Below are 19416 nucleotides of genomic sequence, written 5' to 3'. Positions count from 1 at the left end.
CATTTCTCCTCATCACCTCTCGCTTTAACCCTTCATCCCTTAGACCGATCACAAACTGCTCTTTCAATGTGTCATCAGGGTGGCCCATCCTTCTTCGGTCCCTCTTCATGATGGCATCGAGCTTCTCTTGGAGCTTGTAAGCGAAGACACGAATCTGTTCTTTTTCCCCTTGCCTGAGATTATAGAACTCTTGAATTCTGAGTCCCAGGGCAACTTTGTCACCATACACTTGACGGAGTAAATCAAAAATTTCTTCAACCGAGCAATCCCTGGGCAGAGAGTATTTTACTGTGTCCAGTGCGATTCCCCTAAGGTGGTCTCGCACTACATCCACCTGATCCTCCTGTGGCACCCGCATTATTCTCATCCTGGTTTTCATTTTGTCGACCCATTCCTCAACTCCCAAATCTTTGGCACTCCTCGGAAATCCATAAAAATCCGGCATTGTCTGATCTTGTGGAATAATGACGGTATGGGTCAGTATTTGCGGAGCAGTGCGGCTCCCGGCTGCTTCACCTTCCATCTTCAAGTGGATGTTGCCCCAGGAACAAGGAAACCCCCACAAAAGACACACACAAGACACTTTTCTTTTAATTAAGGCAGCACTCCTCTGCAACCGGAAACAATCTGTTGAATAAAGAAGCAGTCTCTCACTCTCCTCCCTCTATCTCTCACAAAATTCAGGAAGGAATCCTGCCGACTACGCCAAATCTTACTATCCCCCCTCTGTGTTCTGTTTGATATGTGTCACCCCAACCCTGTTGAATGTAGTCGTGCCAGGTAGGGGTTTACACCTGAGAACACAGGGGGGTGATACAAGCTCACTAACCCCGCTGTATACCCTCAAAGAGTGTACAGGGAAAGAAAACTAAAATTGGATTCTACCTAAATTACCCAAACTCAATTCAAATGTTACAATGCAATTAACATTTATTTTATATACAATAGATACAATTTTAAACAGAATATTCTTCTAACAGTGAACTAATTTCTTTTTCTTTCTTTTATTACAGAAGCCAACTCTGAACACTACTAAAGGAACAGATCAGATAAGTATTCTTTCTTTTCTTCTTTTACTTTCTAAACATACAATGAATTCTTTAATAATTTCTAATTTTAATCTTTAGTCATTAAAAGAAAATGATACTTTGTGTGCATTTTTTTATCTCTTGTAGGAGCTCAGCACCGTGATCAACTCAGGTAAGTATGCAAATTTATGTTTGTGAAATATAGTCACCACACTGGTTGTACCACCACCGGCCGGTTGTCCTCAGGATCTGTCTTGCGTAGGGGCCCAAGATGAATGTTTTCAGATGATTTCAGGATCCCTTGTGACCGTCACCTACACCTCACACTTAAACAAACCAAAAGGAAGAAAAACCTATCTACCTATTAATCACCCCACCCCACTAATGACATTAATCAAAACTTAAATTTTATACACTGGCCACCACTAACTAACAAAATTAAAATAACAATACCCTCACTAAAACCCCCTAATCTTACTTAAATGATCCCTAAACTAAAGAGCATTAACATATATACACCCCTTTTCACCATACACTTTACACCCAAAAATCACAGCACACCTCCAAAAATTCTCTCTCCCACCTCCAACCTCTCACAACACACTGCTTATCACCCAAATCCAAACCTCAACCACTTCCAATCTCCACAAACTCACTCCCAAACCTTTATCTCAGCCAAACCACCAAAAACACTTCCTCTCCTCACCTCAGCCAGAAATGCTCTGCCAACTGCCAGCCTGCCCGTTACCTGGGAGACGGACCCTTGGCTTGGGGTTCCGCAACCCATCCAGCCAATCCTGAGTCCTGCCCAACATTCCGTATCCTTCTGCTGACCAGCAGAATGTTGAGCAGCACTACTCAAGCCCCATTTTAATTAAAGATTTCCCATAGGGATCAATGAGAAAACTTCAATTAATTTAAAACCCCTGAAAATTTTACTCAAATTACCCCAAATTTCCCATGCTAATTAAACCTCCCATTCTCTATTAACCTATATCTTTAAAATTTAAAAATCCCAAAATGTAATATCCGTCCGGAAAAAAACTTCCTAAAATCCCGGAAAAATTCCCAAAAAATTTAAAACCACCCTCAAAAATTCTAAAACCACTTCCTGGACACACCACGTCGAAATTTAAAAATTAACCCTTTCCTAACCTCATAAAATAGCACCCTTCCCAAAAGACCCCCTAAAAATATTAAAATTCAAAAACTAAATCACCCAAAAAATCCCAAAAAATCCCCCGACCCCAAAACTGAAAACAGAATTTAAATTTAAAAAAATCCTGATTTTTTAAAAATAAAAAAACGCTATTTCTACAATTTAAAAATAAATAAATTAAAATTTTAGATTAAAAAAACCCCTTACCTGAACGTAGATTTTTCCCACTCTCAAAGACCTCCATCTGCTCCGGTGCCGACGTCCTCCTCACGAAATCGGAAACAAAATAAAAAAACTTCCGAGCCCGGGCCCAAAATTTAGGCCCCGGCTTCGGCCTAACCGGGAAACTCGCGATCCCGATTCGTGCATGTAGCGCGCCCCCTATGGGAGCACGCCCGCACATTTTTTCTTCTTCTCGGCGCTCCTCTTTGCTTTGGCGCCTAGCGCCAAAGCCAAAACCGGCCCCATTCGGCCCCGAAACGGGGCGAAGAAACCCAGCTGCTTCCTTCTGCACCCGGGGACATGCCCAACCGTCCCCGGGCGTCAAGAACATGGCGATCCTGCCTCAAGCAGCGTCCCCCACGGCCCCACACCGCCGGGAATTCTTCTTTTTTTTTTTCCTTTTGTTTTTTTTTAAAAAAAAAAACCTCGCCGCTTGCTTCTCCCAACAATGGGCCCCAGACAGCAGCCTCCCGGATCCAGAGCCCACCAGGTAAGTATTATTTTTTTTTCTTTTAATTTCTTTCCTTATATTTCATTAAGGGTCATTGCAGTGGAATTCACATAAAAGGTCCCAGGTGCACATCTCACTGCTACCCCCTTATATTGTATGGAAAACCCTCCAAAACCCACCAAAAACCTACTGTACCCCACTACAATAGCCCTGATGTCTACAAGTGTCACCTAAATGTGGGTACAGTCTCCCTGATAGTCAGTTGGCAATGGTCAGCAGTTTTTTTTAAATGATTACCATCGCTGGCTGAATTAGCCCCCAGTATTCAATGCTGGGTCATATCTGGGCACTGGTACTGAACATTAAGTGCGGGCAGGCTGGAGCTTAGGCAGGTCTGGCTGATATTCAGCCAGGCCCACATAAGAGAGTTATGCTGGCCCAGGCTGAATATCGGCCGTGACCCACATAACTTTCATTTTTTTAAAAAATGTAAAACCCTCCTGATCCCCTTCCCAGCCTTTCTAATACCCCCTCCCATTCACCTACCTCAACCCACCACCACTACGATTCCTAAGTTCCTCCTATCTCCCCAAAAGAGCCCCCACCCCTCCTGATGTCTAGGTAGGCCCCCCATAGCCTATCTGTTTTCCTGGGGGTCTTTTGAGGCAAGAGCCCTCTTGTGGCTGCCTTTCAAAATAACTGTGCTCCTGCCCCTAAAGACCCCTGCTGGACCACCAGGGAGACAGGTAGGCCTGGATGTTTTGGCAAACAAAACATCCCTCTGCCACGTGGAGGGGCATTTTCGAAAGGGACGTCCAAGTTGGACATCACTGGGAGAAGGATGTCCATCTTCCGATTTATGTCGAAAGATAGACATCCTCTTTTGAAAATGAGCCCGTATGTGCTGCTTTTTGGATGTTTTGCTGTTTTGAAAATGAGCCCCATTATGTAGCAGAAGCAGTTGAGTCAAACAACATAGCATCTCCTGCAGCAGAGACTGTTACAAGTACATTAGCTGGCTTTGTAAGGTGGGTTCATAGGATGAATATTCACATTGCCAGCTACCATGTTGCTCACATAGAAAAGTCAGCTTTCAGGATAAGGTCAGAGGTAGCAAATGTAAGCAGTATCTTAGATAACCATCAAAAGGCAGGACACTTATACAATTAGATTATGTCGCCTAGTTGTCACTGACATAGGTGGCCAAGAAAAGAAGGTTGACATATTGGCTTGGGTAGCTTATTATGCTTACACTCTTCTGAATATTTTAATAAACAGCAATTATGATGCACCACAATAAAGCATCCTGAAAGTACTCTTAATCTTAATTTTAGAGCGGTCCAGGCAAGGGGTCTCAAGCTTTAGTTAATGGCTAAAATCAAATGGTCAGCAGTAACCAGTAGACATCTAAAGCAACAAGACCATGATCCTGATTCTTTGTACCAGAACCCTTGGCTCTTTTAAAAATTTAACTGATATGCCAATATGCCATTTTGCTATTGTTTGAGGAGGCAGTGCTCCAATGATGTTGTGTCAATTGAGGATGAATGTAGGAAAGCATGAAGGGAACTCTAAATCTTTGAGGCAAAACAGTACAAAACAATTTAAGCTGAGAGTGACTGGCATAATTTGGTAACAGTTTTACAATTTTGGAAATACAACACTGTGACAGCAGTGTTAGTTCTACAGAAGGTTTACAAGTTCTGTTCAGGATGTGTTAATTCCATTGAAATAAATAATACGTTGTTGGCGGGTTTGGTTAATGGAATCAATCGGACATGGAACAGCTTAAGAAAATCTGTGTGTATATGCTATTTTGAAATAAATGGTGCTGTTTGCACAGCTTGGATCAGCAGAGGTGTTGTGAGAACTCCAGTTTGCTTATTGTTTAGAAGACCTAATTATCTGTCACTCCAACTATAAATGACAGAACAGTCTGGGATAAACAGAGGGGCATAATTGAAAGGGACGCCCAAGTTTTCCTGAGGACGTCCTCGCAGGACGTCCCGGCGAAGGGGCGGGGAAACCCGTATTATCGAAACAAGATGGGCATCCATCTTTCGTTTTGATAATATGGTCAGGGACGCCCAAATCACAAAATTTAGGTCGACCTTAGAGATGGCCGTCCCTGATTTTCGCTGATAATGGAAACTGAGGACGCCCATCTCAGAAACGACCAAATCCAAGCCATTTGGTTGTGGGAGGAGCCATCATTCGTAGTGCACTAGTCCCCCTGACATGCCAGGACACCAACCTGGCACCCTAGGGGGCACTGCAGTGGAATTCAGAAATTGCTCCCAGGTGCATAGCTCCCTTACCTTGTGTGCTGAGCCCCCCAACCCCCCCCCCCAAACCCACTCCCCACAACTGTAAGCCACTACCATAGTCCTTATGGGTGAAGGGGGCACCTACATGTGGGTACAGTGGGTTTCTTGTGGGTTTTGAAGGGCTCACATTTACCACCACAAGTGTAACAGGTAGGGGGGAATGGGCCTGGGTCCACATGCCTGAAGTGCACTGCACCACTAAAACTGCTCCAAGGACCTGCATACTGCTGTCATGGAGCTGGGTATGACATTTGAGGCTGGCAAAAAATATTTAAAAAGGTTTTTTTTAGTATGGGAGGGGGTTGGTGACCACTGGGGGAGTAAGGAGAGGTCATCCCCGGTTCCCTTCGGTGGTCATCTGGTCAGTTTGGGCACCTTTTTGAGGCTTGGTCGTAACAAAAAATGGACCAAGTAAAGTCTCCCAAGTGCTCGTCAGGGACGCCCTTCTTTTTTCCATTATCGGTTGAGGACACCCATGTGTTAGGCAAGCCCCAGTCCCGCCTTTGCTATGCTTCCGACACGTCCCCGTGAACTTTAGTTGTCCCCACGAAGGAAAGCAGTTGAGGATGCCCAAAATCGGCTTTTGATTATGCCGATTTGGGCTACCCTGGGAGAAGTACGCCCATCTCCCGATTTGAGTCGAAAGATGGGCGCTCTTCTCTTTCGAAAATAAGCCTGTTAGGGTTTTACTCAAAAAGGACTTTCCCCCAGTGTGTACATACAGAAATGTTTCTATGCTTATTAAAAACTTGATATACTGCCTGGTTAGGATAATTTCTGAGCAGTTTACAAAATCAAATAAAATCAAAAGTTAGAAAAAAAATGTCTTCTTCAGAGGGGGAGGAGGAAGATGATGATGATGAGGGGTCACTGGCAGGTGTTGCTCCTCCCCGCCCTTCTGGTCCCCTCCACCTCCAAAAGATCCTGTAAAACCCAGTGATGCACTTGCCCGCCCCAAGGCACGTCCCTTTAACCTCTCCTCCTCTCCACCCAGAGTTGAGCCCCCACTGCCTCCCCCCCCCCAGAGCCACACAGTCCCACCAGCCCTCCTCTCCCCCAGTCTGTCATCCATCCTCTTCCCCATCCTGCCAGCCCCCCCACCACTAAGGTAGTCACCCCCCTACTGGAGCGGTTCGAGGAGAGAGTTGTCCATGGTGAGTTGCACAGGTACTGCCAACACCGGTGTGTGCGTGTTAAAGGTGTCTGTGAGGAAGCTTTTTAACAGGCCTTCTTTTGTCTTTACTTGCAGGTGCCGCAGTAGACCTCACAGGGGAGGACATCCCCCTCTCACCCACCCTCTCACCCCCCGCTACCCTTGTTGACCACCGTACCTCCCCCATTCCCCCTTATTGACAGATCCACCACCCCTATCCTTCCCACTCCTACCCTTGTTGACCGCGATCCCTCCCACTCCTATTCTTGTTGACTGCGCTTCGTCCCCCATCCCTCTCGCCCATAAGAACCTCTCTGCAGAGGAGCTCATGAAGGTGGCAGAGCTGTTGCATATGGGAGGGGCGGCACTGGAGGGCCTTTCCCAGGTGCTCCAGTATCTCTCCTCCTAAGTATGGCCCGCTGTGCCACATCCATGACCTCCTCTCCTCCTCCTCTCCCCCTCCTCTCCCCCTATCCAACCCCACATATATTCCACCTGCCCCTGTATATATTATGAATATTTCCCCCTTATATAACCCCGGTATAAATTGTATATTTTCCCCCATGTATAATAAATCCTCCCCCTTCCCTTTCAGCATTTATCCACATTGCCTTTTTAAATATTTCAACCCCCCATACACATACTCCACCTCCTCCCTGTATATAGTGTGAATATTTTCCACCATATATATATATATATATATATATATATCCCCTATACATTGTAACTATTTCCATCCCTGTATGTACCCCCCTGTGTAAAGTTTTATATATTTCCCCCATCTGTGTACTGATCCCCACCTTGTATATACTATACATCCCCTCCCTTGTTGCATTTTTCCACATGACCCTTTTATATTTTACCCCCTCCCTTTGAAAACTTATAAAATTTCTTTTTGGTAAGACAATTATGTGTGCTCTTCTTGTGATGTTATTTTCCAAAAGGTTGAAAGTTTGGAGGGGGGGGGGGGGGGAGGTTTATAAGACAGCCAGCAGACAGACATATTAGCAAGAAATAGATTCAAACTGTAGTAAAAACAAAACAGAAACATGTTGATCCAAACCGGGGGTGGGGGGGGTTCAAAGTCAGCCTGTGATCAGAAATGACGCAACGTGGTTTTCCTGACTTCCGGTGAGCAGGAGGGAAAACACAGACAAACCAATCGGCTTCTACTTTTCAGGTCATCGCGTCTCCATTGGCTGTGTGGGTTCATATATATGATGTGGAAGTAGCATCACGGATGTTGTACGTCAATAACAAGCAACACACAAATCTGCATGCTATCAGTACATTTGTCTCACACATGCCTTGCTGCAACCTGGAAATGGATGGTGGATTCTTCTTGGCACAGTTGGACTTTTTTGGTGAGAGGCAAGAAGCTGGCAGGCCAGGGCAGGAGCCAAGGTGACCCATTCATCAATCCCCTGCCCACGTTTGCCCTCACCCCCGCCCACGTGTGTCCCATCCACGGGTGGTATTGGAAGACATGTTAGACAGGAAAATAGTAGATGACTTGTCCCGACCAGCTATATATGAGCTGTACGAGGAAATACAAGCTGATATTGACCCACCCAGTGCAAGATCTCATGCAGTACCTGGGCTGGTGAAGCTGCTGATTGTTCTGCAGTTCCTTGCCACAGGGACATTCCAGTATGTGTTAGGGGGTAACAGTGGCATGGACCAGTCTAGTGTTTCAAGACATCTAACACAGGTACTACTCTGAATTTCACCCTCTTCCCTCCCCGTCTTGCCTCCATGGTGTCTGCCCTCTTCCCCCTTTGTTACATCTCCTTCTCATATCTTTCTTACAGCGCTATCCACTTGTATTCATTTTAAGTACATAAGTACATAAGTAATGCCACACTGGGAAAAGACCAAGGGTCCATCGAGCCCAGCATCCTGTCCACGACAGCGGCCAATCCAGGCCAAGGGCACCTGGCAAGCTTCCCAAACGTACAAACATTCTATACATGTTATTCCTGGAATTGTGGATTTTTCCCAAGTCCAGTTAGTAGCGGTTTATGGACTTGTCCTTTAGGAAACGGTCTAACCCTTTTTTAAACTCTGCCAAGCTAACCGCCTTCACCACGTTCTCCGGCAACGAATTCCAGAGTTTAATTACGCGTTATGTGAAGAAAAATTTTCTCGGATTTGTTTTAATTTACTACACTGTAGTTTCATCGCATGCCCCTTAGTCCTAGTATTTTTGGAAAGCGTGAACAGACGCTTCACATCCACCTGTTCCACTCCACTCCACTCATTATTTTATATACCTCTATCATGTCTCCCCTCAGCCGTCTCTTCTCCACGTTGAAAAGCCCTAGCCTCCTTAGTCTTTCTTCATAGGGAAATTGTCCCATCCCCGCTATCATTTTAGTTGCCCTTCGCTGCACCTTTTTCAATTCCACTATATCTTTCTTGAGATGCGGCGACCAGAATTGAACACAATACTCAAGGTGCGGTCGCACCATGGAGCGATATAACGATTTTAGGACTGCTCACATTCCTGAGCCATGATGAGTTTAGAAAGTGCATTACCAAATACACCACATACACTATGACCCCCCCCCCCACACACACACACACACACTCCCTTTGCTCTATATTGCAGGTTCTGTGCGCCCTGAAAAGATGTGTTCGCAAGCACATTAGATACCCTGTAGGAGAAGAGGAGTAGAGGAGGATCAAGCAGGACTTTTACAAGATTGCTGGCATGCCCAGTGGCCTGGGGGCTATTGACTGCACACATGTTGCTTTCACCCCGCCTATGGATCAAGAAATACAGTACCGTAACCGCAAGATGGGATACTCGCTGAATGTCCAAGTGGTGTGCGATGCAAATCTGAGGATCTTCGATGCTGTGTCACATTATCCGGGGAGATGCCATGACTCTTAAATCTTGTCAAACAGTGCGCTGGGGAAGAAATTTGCTGAGGGGGAATTCGGACAAGGGTGGCTACTTGGTGAGTTTTTGTGTTTTAACAGATGTGGCAGTGGTGCCGAAGGGGATGCACATGACACCTGTTTTAAAAGTGGCACTAGACAGCTGTGAAGGGCCTCTGTCTTGCATACTGTTAGGTGCTGATAGCAATGTATTGTTGTGTTCCTGCAGGGGATGCCGGATATGGATCCAACTGCTATCCAAACCAGGACTAAGAGTTACCAAATCCAAAATCAAAAAGTCACAGTGTTGGCTACAAAGATTTTTTTATATATGTATTTTCAATTTTTTGAGTGTACCCTCAGAGTTCCCACTCAATATGGCAGGCAATAATATAACTGCCTGGTGGTCCAGCACTTCGTTCATCGGGTAACTCTTTTTACATTTTTTATGTGCTTGGATTCATGTGATATTAATTCTCACTTCACAAATTCACCCTCTACGCCTGTGCTTAAGGTGATATCAATATATAACCAATAGCCAATATTGATGATAACACTGTGGCTAAATTCACATGCACTTATCTTATAGTCCAAATGCTTTGGGCTTGCTGAGTCACAACGAGAAAATATCCAATTGCCTTCCCCTAGAAGACGCCCTAGGGCAATGAATTCCAGAGTTTAATTACACGTTGAGTGAAGAAAAATTTCTCTGATTCTTTTTAAATTTACTACTTTGTAGCTTCATCGCATGCCCCTTAGTCCTAGTATGTTTGGAAAGAGTAAACAAACGCTTTACGTCTACCTGTTCCACTCCACACATTATTTTATAGACCTCTATCATATCTCCCCTCAGCCATCTTTTCTCCAAACTAAAGTGATTCGTGTGAAGTTTTCAACATTTCACTTGGACCACTTCGGTGGCCTTTAGAAGTATTTCCTGTGACTTTGGATTACGGTTAGTTTTGTTTTTTGTATTAGAACCAGAAAACAACGGCATTTGCTTTCTCTGCACTTTATCTTCAAAGCAGCATTTATTACACCATGACTCCTGAAGCAGGCGTTTAGGCGCCGAAACACAGCTGCTGTGTCAAGTCGTTTGATGCTTTGTAATAAAGACCTATAATTGCATATACGTCTTCCTCGCGTTTGGAAAGAGCCAGCCTCCTCTGCTCTTCCTTTGTTTAATTGACTTGCATAGGGATTGAGTGTACCTCCACCTCACGTGGGTGTTCCTTTCTTTTTAGCCATACAAATACCTGCATCTAATTCCAGTTTTAGCAATTATAAAAAGCTGTCACATCTAAAAACTATGGGGTAGATATTCAGCCAACAGGCTCTGCATATTTTTTTTTTTTGGCCACTGCCAGCATTATCCCTGGATGTTCAATGCTGGGCCATATCTGGACACTGGCATTGAATATCCGGTGTATGCAGGCCGGCTATTTCTTATCCAGCTAAGTGTGATATTCAGCATAAAGATAGAACTGTGTTTAATGCAGACTGATTTGTCCAGTTAATGTAGGCTAAATATCGTCACTTAACTGCATGTGTCAACTCTGCCCCTGGACCGCCCATAAAATAGCCAGATTTCAGTTTGGTGGTTAGTGTTGAAATTTAATGGCACTAACCAGTTAAGTGCCGTTCAATATCAGCATATAACCCTACACAAGGGATTTAACCAGTCAGGAGCCCCTCCTGGCTGGTTATATTGCTTTGAATATTGATCCACATATGGACTTATTCATGTGGTAAAGGCTTCTAGTCAGTGGCGGCCCTACCATTAGGCCACCTGAGGCGGGGGCCTCAGGCGGCACTCTTTTGGAGCAGCATCCACTCCCACGCCTATCACCCTCTTGTATCTCTCTTTGCCCTTCCCTGAATTTACCTTCTTTTCTTGCTTTCCAAAAGTCAGGGTGGCAGAAGTTCCCATATGCTGCCCTGTCGCCGACCCCTTCTCTCTTACAGACCGCTTCTCTGACATACTTCCTGTTTCCTCTGAGGTGGGGTGGGCTGCAGTAGAGAGAAGGGGCCGGGACTGGTGGCAGGGCAGCGTATGGGAACCACTGCTGCCATGACTTTTGGAAAGCCAGAAAAGAATGTAAATTCAGGGAAAGAAGGAAGAGGAGATATCAGACTGGGGGGGGGGGGGGGGGGGGGAGAAAGGAAGGAAGGAGAGAGATGTCAGACTAGGAGGGGGCAGAACGGACTCAGGATGGGGCGGGGTGAAGCGGATCAGAGCCAGGGGGCGGGGCAGGGAGGAGCAGAGCGGAGCCGTGGGATGGGCCGGAGTAGAGCAGAGCTGTGGACGGAGCGGAGCTGGAGTGAAAGATCGTCTCCTCGCAGACTGTCTTGGGTCTCCCCTGCTTCTAGTGCTACCCAAGTAAGTCACGTTCACTGGGCCCATACCCATATTTTCAGCAGCACTATCTGGACGATGCCACTGAAAATCCAAACAAGTAGAAATATTTTCTCTGATTCATTTTAAATTTACTACTTTGTAGCTTCATTGCATGTCCCCTAGTCCTAGTATTTTTGGAAAGAGTAAATAAGCGATTCACTTCTATCTGTTCCACTCCACTCATTATTAGATAGACCTCTATCATATCTCCTTCAGCCATCTTTTCTCCAAGCTGAAGAGCCCTAGCTTTTGCCTTTCCTCATAGGGAAGTCGTCCCATCCCTTTTATCATTTTCAACGCATTTCTCTGTACCTTTTCTAATTCCACTATATCTCTTTTGAGATGCGGTGACCAGAACTGAACACAATATTTGAGGTGCGGTCGCACCATGGAGTGATACACAGGCATTATAACATCTTCATTTGTGTTTTCCATTCCTTTCCTAATAATACCTAACATTCTGTTTGCTTTCTTAGCTGCCGCCGCACACTGAACAGAGGGTTTTAACATATCACCAATGATGACGCCCTTTCTTGGTCGGTGACTCCTAATGTGAAACCTTGCATTACGTATCTATAGTTCGGGTTCCTTTTTCTCAAATACATCACTCTGCATATAGATAACTAAGATTGAGTAAGAAAATAAGGGACTAGCTAAAGAGAGTTGTGAATGAGGTCAGAAAGGTGCTTGAACATTATCTTGGTTAGGGTAGGAGTGGATAAACATGTCCTGCTGTAATATGTGCAGCCAGTGTCATTTACTTCTTCCATTATAAAGGCCTTGTTGAAGAGCCAAGCTTTCATCTGCTTCCTGAAGTAGAGATAGTTTTGTGTTAAGTGAAGCCTTTGAGTGAGTGCATTCCAGAGCATAGGGGCTACTACAGAGAAGGCTCGCTTGCGGGTATCACATCGTGTGATGTCCTTTGGAGAAGGTGTGGTTAGGGATACTCCTTGGGATGACCTTAGTGACCTCGGAGGCGTGTAGAAGGAGATCATGTTCTTCAAGTACTCTAGGTCATTTCCTTTATGGGCTTTGAAGGTCAAACAGAGATTTTTTAAAATTTGGCTCTGTATCGTACTGGTAGCCAGTGAAGTGTATTCAAAAATGGTGTTATGTGCCCTGTATATCTTATTTGAAGTGTGAAAGTAATTTTTTTTTTGCTTGGATTCCATCTTCTTGCTACATAGGGATCTTCTGTGCAACGCACAAAAAAAATGGACCAGACTCAGAGTTCTGCTTATGGTGATGTTAACAAGCCACTTTCTTGGCTCCCACTCCACAACTATTTTCTAGGGTCCATCATGGAATTGGCTTTTACATACATGCCTCTCTGACCTCATTACTCACCTCTTCCTCTTCATTTGTCAAACTTATATCCTCTTGACTCCATCCCTCAGTCTTGCCTCTGTTCTTAAAATGTAAATGAATTCCTTTCCCATATTTTATGTGATTTATGCATCCGCTATTTTCAATTTCCAGTAAACTTTTTTTTAGATTTCTCTTAAAGGCTCTGACTAAATTATTTGCATAGTTTGGCATTCGCTTCTTAATATCTGTTCATTTTTTTCCACATTCTTCATGACATCAAATTAAACACTTAAAAACTTGAATGCTAAAAATCTACAAACAAATCTTTTTCCAGAGACAGAGAGGTGGTAATACTAGTGGACATAATTTGAGCTTTGGGGGTGGTAGGCTTAGGAGTAACGTCAGGAAATACTTTTTTCACAGAGAGGATGGTGGATGCCTGGAATGCCCTCCCGGTGGAAGTGGTGGAGACAAAAACAGTGAAGGAATTCAAAAGTGTGTGGGATAGACACAAAATTTTAAGTAACTATGGAACTTTGGAAGGCTAAGTGCTTTGAAAATATGCCTCCCCTAAATAGAAAGAGGATAGTATCAAAAGAACACTTAGCACATCAACAATTATAAGTTCATTTATGATGCACAGGAGTGGTGCTTAAATGGCAGCTCCAGCAGTGGGGAAGTGAAGCCAGTGCCGGATGGACTTCTACGGTCTGTGTCCTGGATATGGTAAGACAGAGCAGGATGGGCTAAAGTGGATCATGCAGGTCCTTATGTGCCGTCATTTACTATGTACTGCATTTTATATCCCGTAGAAGGGATCCTATATATATATACTAGTAAAACAGGCCCGTTTCTGACACAAATGAAACAGGCACTAGCAAGGTTTTCCTCGGAGTATGTATGTTTGAGAGAGTATGTGTGAGATTGACTGTGTGTGAGAGAGAGAGAGTGAATGTGCAAGTGTGTGTGTGTGACAGAGAGTGAGACTGCTGGGTGCGAGTGTGTCTCCTCTGTCCCCCTTCCAGCCACCCAGCGATGCTCTTCTCTCCCCTGCCCACCCTCCAGCCACCCAGCGAGTCTCCTCTGTTCCCTGCCCCCCCTCCAGCCACCCAGTGATTCTCCTCTCTCCCCTGCCCCCCTCCAACCACCCAGTGATTGTCCTATCTCCCCTGCCCCCCTCCAGACACCCAGCGATTCTCCTTTTTCCCTTGCCCCCCCAGCCACCCAGCAATTCTCCTATCTCCCCTGCCCCCCTGCAGCCACTCCTCCAGTTTAATCAGCATAGATTAAATTCCCCCCATGTGCTACAGAAAAGCACTGAGCACATGCTATATAATAAAACGCACCTCCAACGTTCTGAAGCCGAGAAAGTGAAGCCTTCAAGCCTTGAAGCATTCGTGCGCTCTGTAAGGCTCCATCTTCTCAATTGACGATACGTAGTTCCGGAACATTGCAGGAATGCTTCAAGGCTTGAAGGCTTCACTTTCTCGGCTTCAGAACGTTGGAGGTGCGTTTTATTATACATTCATACATATACATACATATATATATATATATATATATATATATATATATATACAGTGGGGGAAATAAGTATTTGATCCCTTGCTGATTTTGTAAGTTTGCCCACTGACAAAGACATGAGCAGCCCATAATTGAAGGGTAGGTTATTGGTAACAGTGAGAGATAGCACATCACAAATTAAATCCGGAAAATCACATTGTGGAAAGTATATGAATTTATTTGCATTCTGCAGAGGGAAATAAGTATTTGATCCCTCTGGCAAACAAGACCTAATACTTGGTGGCAAAACCCTTGTTGGCAAGCACAGCGGTCAGACGTCTTCTGTAGTTGATGATGAGGTTTGCACACATGTCAGGAGGAATTTTGGTCCACTCCTCTTTGCAGATCATCTCTAAATCATTAAGAGTTCTGGGCTGTCGCTTGGCAACTCGCAGCTTCAGCTCCCTCCATAAGTTTTCAATGGGATTAAGGTCTGGTGACTGGCTAGGCCACTCCATGACCCTAATGTGCTTCTTCCTGAGCCACTCCTTTGTTGCCTTGGCTGTATGTTTTGGGTCATTGTCGTTTTGGAAGACCCAGCCACGACCCATTTTTAAGGCCCTGGCAGAGGGAAGGAGGTTGTCACTCAGAATTGTACGGTACATGGCCCCATCCATTCTCCCATTGATGCGGTGAAGTAGTCCTGTGCCCTTAGCAGAGAAACACCCCCAAAACATAACATTTCCACCTCCATGCTTGACAGTGGGGACGGTGTTCTTTGGGTCATAGGCAGCATTTCTCTTCCTCCAAACACGGCGAGTTGAGTTCATGCCAAAGAGCTCAATTTTTGTCTCATCTGACCACAGCACCTTCTCCCAATCACTCTCGGCATCATCCAGGTGTTCACTGGCAAACTTCAGACGGGCCGTCACATGTGCCTTCCGGAGCAGGGGGACCTTGCGGGCACTGCAGGATTGCAATCCGTTATGTCGTAATGTGTTATCAATGGTTTTCGTGGTGACAGTGGTCCCAGCTGCCTTGAGATCATTGACAAGTTCCCCCCTTGTAGTTGTAGGCTGATTTCTAACCTTCCTCATGATCAAGGATACCCCACGAGGTGAGATTTTGCGTGGAGCCCCAGATCTTTGTCGATTGACAGTCATTTTGTACTTCTTCCATTTTCTTACTATGGCACCAACAGTTGTCTCCTTCTCGCCCAGCGTCTTACTGATGGTTTTGTAGCCCATTCCAGCCTTGTGCAGGTGTATGATCTTGTCCCTGACATCCTTAGACAGCTCCTTGCTCTTGGCCATTTTGTAGAGGTTAGAGTCTGACTGATTCACTGAGTCTGTGGACAGGTGTCTTTCATACAGGTGACCATTGCCGACAGCTGTCTGTCATGCAGGTAACGAGTTGATTTGGAGCATCTACCTGGTCTGTAGGGGCCAGATCTCTTACTGGTTGGTGGGGGATCAAATACTTATTTCCCTCTGCAGAATGCAAATAAATTCATATAGTTTCCACAATGTGATTTTCCGGATTTAATTTGTGATGTGCTATCTCTCACTGTTACCAATAACCTACCCTTCAATTATGGGCTGCTCATGTCTTTGTCAGTGGGCAAACTTACAAAATCAGCAAGGGATCAAATACTTATTTCCCCCACTGTATATATATATATATATATATATATATGTATACCATATCTTCCCACCTATTTGCAGGCTCAATGTGGCTTACAAAGACCTGTTATGGTATCGCCATACCAGGGTAAAGAATACAATTGGTGTTACAAAAAGTCAAGGAAAACAGGAGGATTTGGTCAAGCAGTAATAGAAGGATACATTCTTAATAAAGGTGGATAGGTGTTGTATTATAGTTGGTTATGGGTTTTTGTGGTAGGCTTTGTTAAAGAGATAGATAGGTTTTCAGAGATTTGTGGAAGTTACTTAATTCGTTGATTGATTTCAAGAGAGATGGAAGTGCATTCCACAGCTGCGTACTCATATAAGAAAAACTGGTCGCGTGTGTTAGTTTGTATTTTAGACCTTTACAACTGGGGAAGTGTAGGTTAAGAAAGGTACGGGAAGATCTTTTAGCATTTCTGGGTGGTAGGTCCACGAGGTCTAGCATGTAGGTCGGGGTATCTCCGTAAATGATTCTGTGAACAATCGTGCACATAAGGACCTGCATGATCCATCCAGTCTGCCCAACAGTCAATAACAAAGCATTATTGAACCAACAGTCCAATACTATTATTACAACATTCCACTATATGATGTTTTCCCCTCCCCCACTGACCTGTGTGGTATAAAATATGCATATTTGCTCCTGATCCGTCCTTGCCATTTTCTGGGCTCAGACCATAAAAAAAATCTGCCCTGCATTGGCCCTACTTCCCAGCTCCTGAAGTTGTCATCTAAACCCTCTCCAGCCCATCCTGATCTATCTTACCATATCCGGATAGTTAGCATGTGTAGTTATGAGAGTCAGATGATCGTGTGAATACTCAAGTCCTCAGAGAACAGGAAATTCACAGAGGTGCAACTAAAGATCTTAAAAGAAGAGATTCTGATGCCCTTTTACTAAGCAGCACTAAAGTGGCCCTTTGCCATCCCCAGCACGGGTCTTTCCCTTGCGCTAAGGCCACTTTGCTATTTCTACAATAATGGAAATGCGCTAATTTTCCCATTATAGGGGCCCTTTTACTTAGCCATGTAAGCATCTACACGCACCCAATGTGTACCAATATGGAGTTACCACATGGCTACCACATTACTCTTGCTGTAATTTCATTTTTGCAGTGTGTCCGATACGCGCGACCAAAAATAATTATTTTTGATGCGCATATCGGACGCACGCCAAGTGGCATTTGGCACACATAGGTCATTACTGCCCAGTTACCACGTGAGACTTTACTGCTAGGTCAATGACTGGCGGTAAGGTCCCAGACCCAAGATGGACATGCGGCAATTTTGATTTTGCTGCACATCCATTTTCGGCAAAAATTTTAAAAAGGCCTTTTTTACAGGCATGCTGGAAAATGGATTGGCGTGCACCCAAAACCCACGCCTACACAAGCCATTTTTCAACGCACCTTAATAAAAGGACCCCATAATGAAGTAAAACCTTGGTCACAATATTCAATCATTAGGAACTAATTAATCAATTCACAAGTATTTATTTATTTATTTATTGGTAACACTTGTACCCCACATTTTCCCACCTACTTGCAGGCTCAATGTGGCTTACATAGTACCATAGAGGTGATCGCCAGTAACGGTATGAACAAATACAAAGTGAAGTTGTATGACAGTGAAGTTGTATGAAGTTGCATGACAGTCAGATTTAGGAATCATAAGGAGAAGAGGTCATTTATGACCAATCAAGTTTTAATTTTGCTGTGTTGCAGAGTTGAGGCATTTAAGTTGGGTTGTTCGGGTATGCCTTTTTGAACAGGTAAGTTTTTAGTAGTTTCCGGAAGTTTATGTGGTCATATGTTGCTTTCACGGCATTTGGTAGTGCGTTCCATAATTGTGTGCTTATATAGGAGAAGCCGGATGCGTAGGTTGATTTGTATTTGAGTCCTTTGCAGCTTAGGTAGTGGAGATTTAGGTATGTTCGTGTTGATCTTGTATTTCTGATTGGGAGGTCTATAAGGTCTGACATGTATCCCGGGGATTCAGCATTGATGATTTTGTAAACGAGGGCGCAGATTTTGAATGCAATATGTTCTTTGATTGGGAGCCAGTGTAGTTTTCTCATAGAGGTTTTGCGCTTTCGAATCTTGTTTTTCCATATATGAGTCTGGCTGCTGTGTTTTGGGCAGTTTGGAGTTTCTTTGCATCCCACATAAATTCCATTGCAGTAGTCTAGGTGGTGTGGAGGGGCATAATCGAACTCGAACGCCCATCTCCATGGGCATCTATCTCCGAGAATGGGTACGTGAAGGGGTGGGACAGACCATATTTTCGAAAAAAAATGGGTGTCTATCTTTTTTTTTTTATAATACGGTTTGTGCCGGGCAAATGCATCGGATTTGTGCGGATTTGAGCTGGGCGGTTTCGTTTTTCAGCGATAATGGAAACCGTAGGCGCCCAGCTCAAAAATGAACAAATCCAAGGCATTGGGTTGTGGGAGGGGCCAGGATGTGTAGTGCACTGGTCCCCCTCACAGGCCAGGACACCAACCGGGCACCCTAGGGGGCACTTGTAACAATTAAAAAAAAAAAGTAATATACCTCCCAAGTCCATAGCTCCCTTCCCTTCCCCCCAAAACCCACTCCCCACAACTCTACACCATTACCATAGCACTTATGGCTGAAGAGGGGCACCTAGATGTGGGTACAGTGGGTTTTAGGGGCAGTTTGGAGGGCTCCCATTTTCCACCTCAAGTGTAACAGGTAGGGGGGGATGGGCCTGGGTCCACCTGGTTGATGTCCACTGCACCCACTAACAACTGCTCCAGGGACCGGCATACTGCTGTGATGGAGCTGGATATGGCATTTGAGGCTGGCATACAGGCTGGAAAAAAGTTGTTAAAGTTGGGGGGTTTTTTGGTGGGAGGGAGTTATTGATCACTGGGGGAATCAGGGGTGGTCATCCCCGATTCCCTCCAGTGGTCATCTGGTCATTTAGGGCACTTTTTTGGGACTTATTCGTGAAAAAAAGGTCCAAAAAAAGTGACCCAAATTCGCGCTAAAAATGCCTTTCTCTTCGGCCGATAAACACACCCAGTCCCACCTTCACTACGCCTCCGACACGCCCCCATCAACTTTGCCCGTTTCCATGACAGATTGCAGTTGAAGACACCCAAAATCGGCTTTCAATTATACCGATTTGGGCGCCCATGGGAGAAAGACGCCCATCTCTCGATTTGGGTCGAAATATGGGCGTCTTTCTCTTTCGAAAATAAGAGTCTTAGTACCATTGATTGTACCAATTTGCAAAGTGTTTCAGGAAGAATGGTTTCCAGTGGCGTAGCC

Source organism: Microcaecilia unicolor, chromosome 2, assembly GCF_901765095.1.
Source record: "Microcaecilia unicolor chromosome 2, aMicUni1.1, whole genome shotgun sequence".
Taxonomy (NCBI): domain Eukaryota; kingdom Metazoa; phylum Chordata; class Amphibia; order Gymnophiona; family Siphonopidae; genus Microcaecilia; species Microcaecilia unicolor.
Note: the sequence above shows the minus strand (reverse complement) of the source record.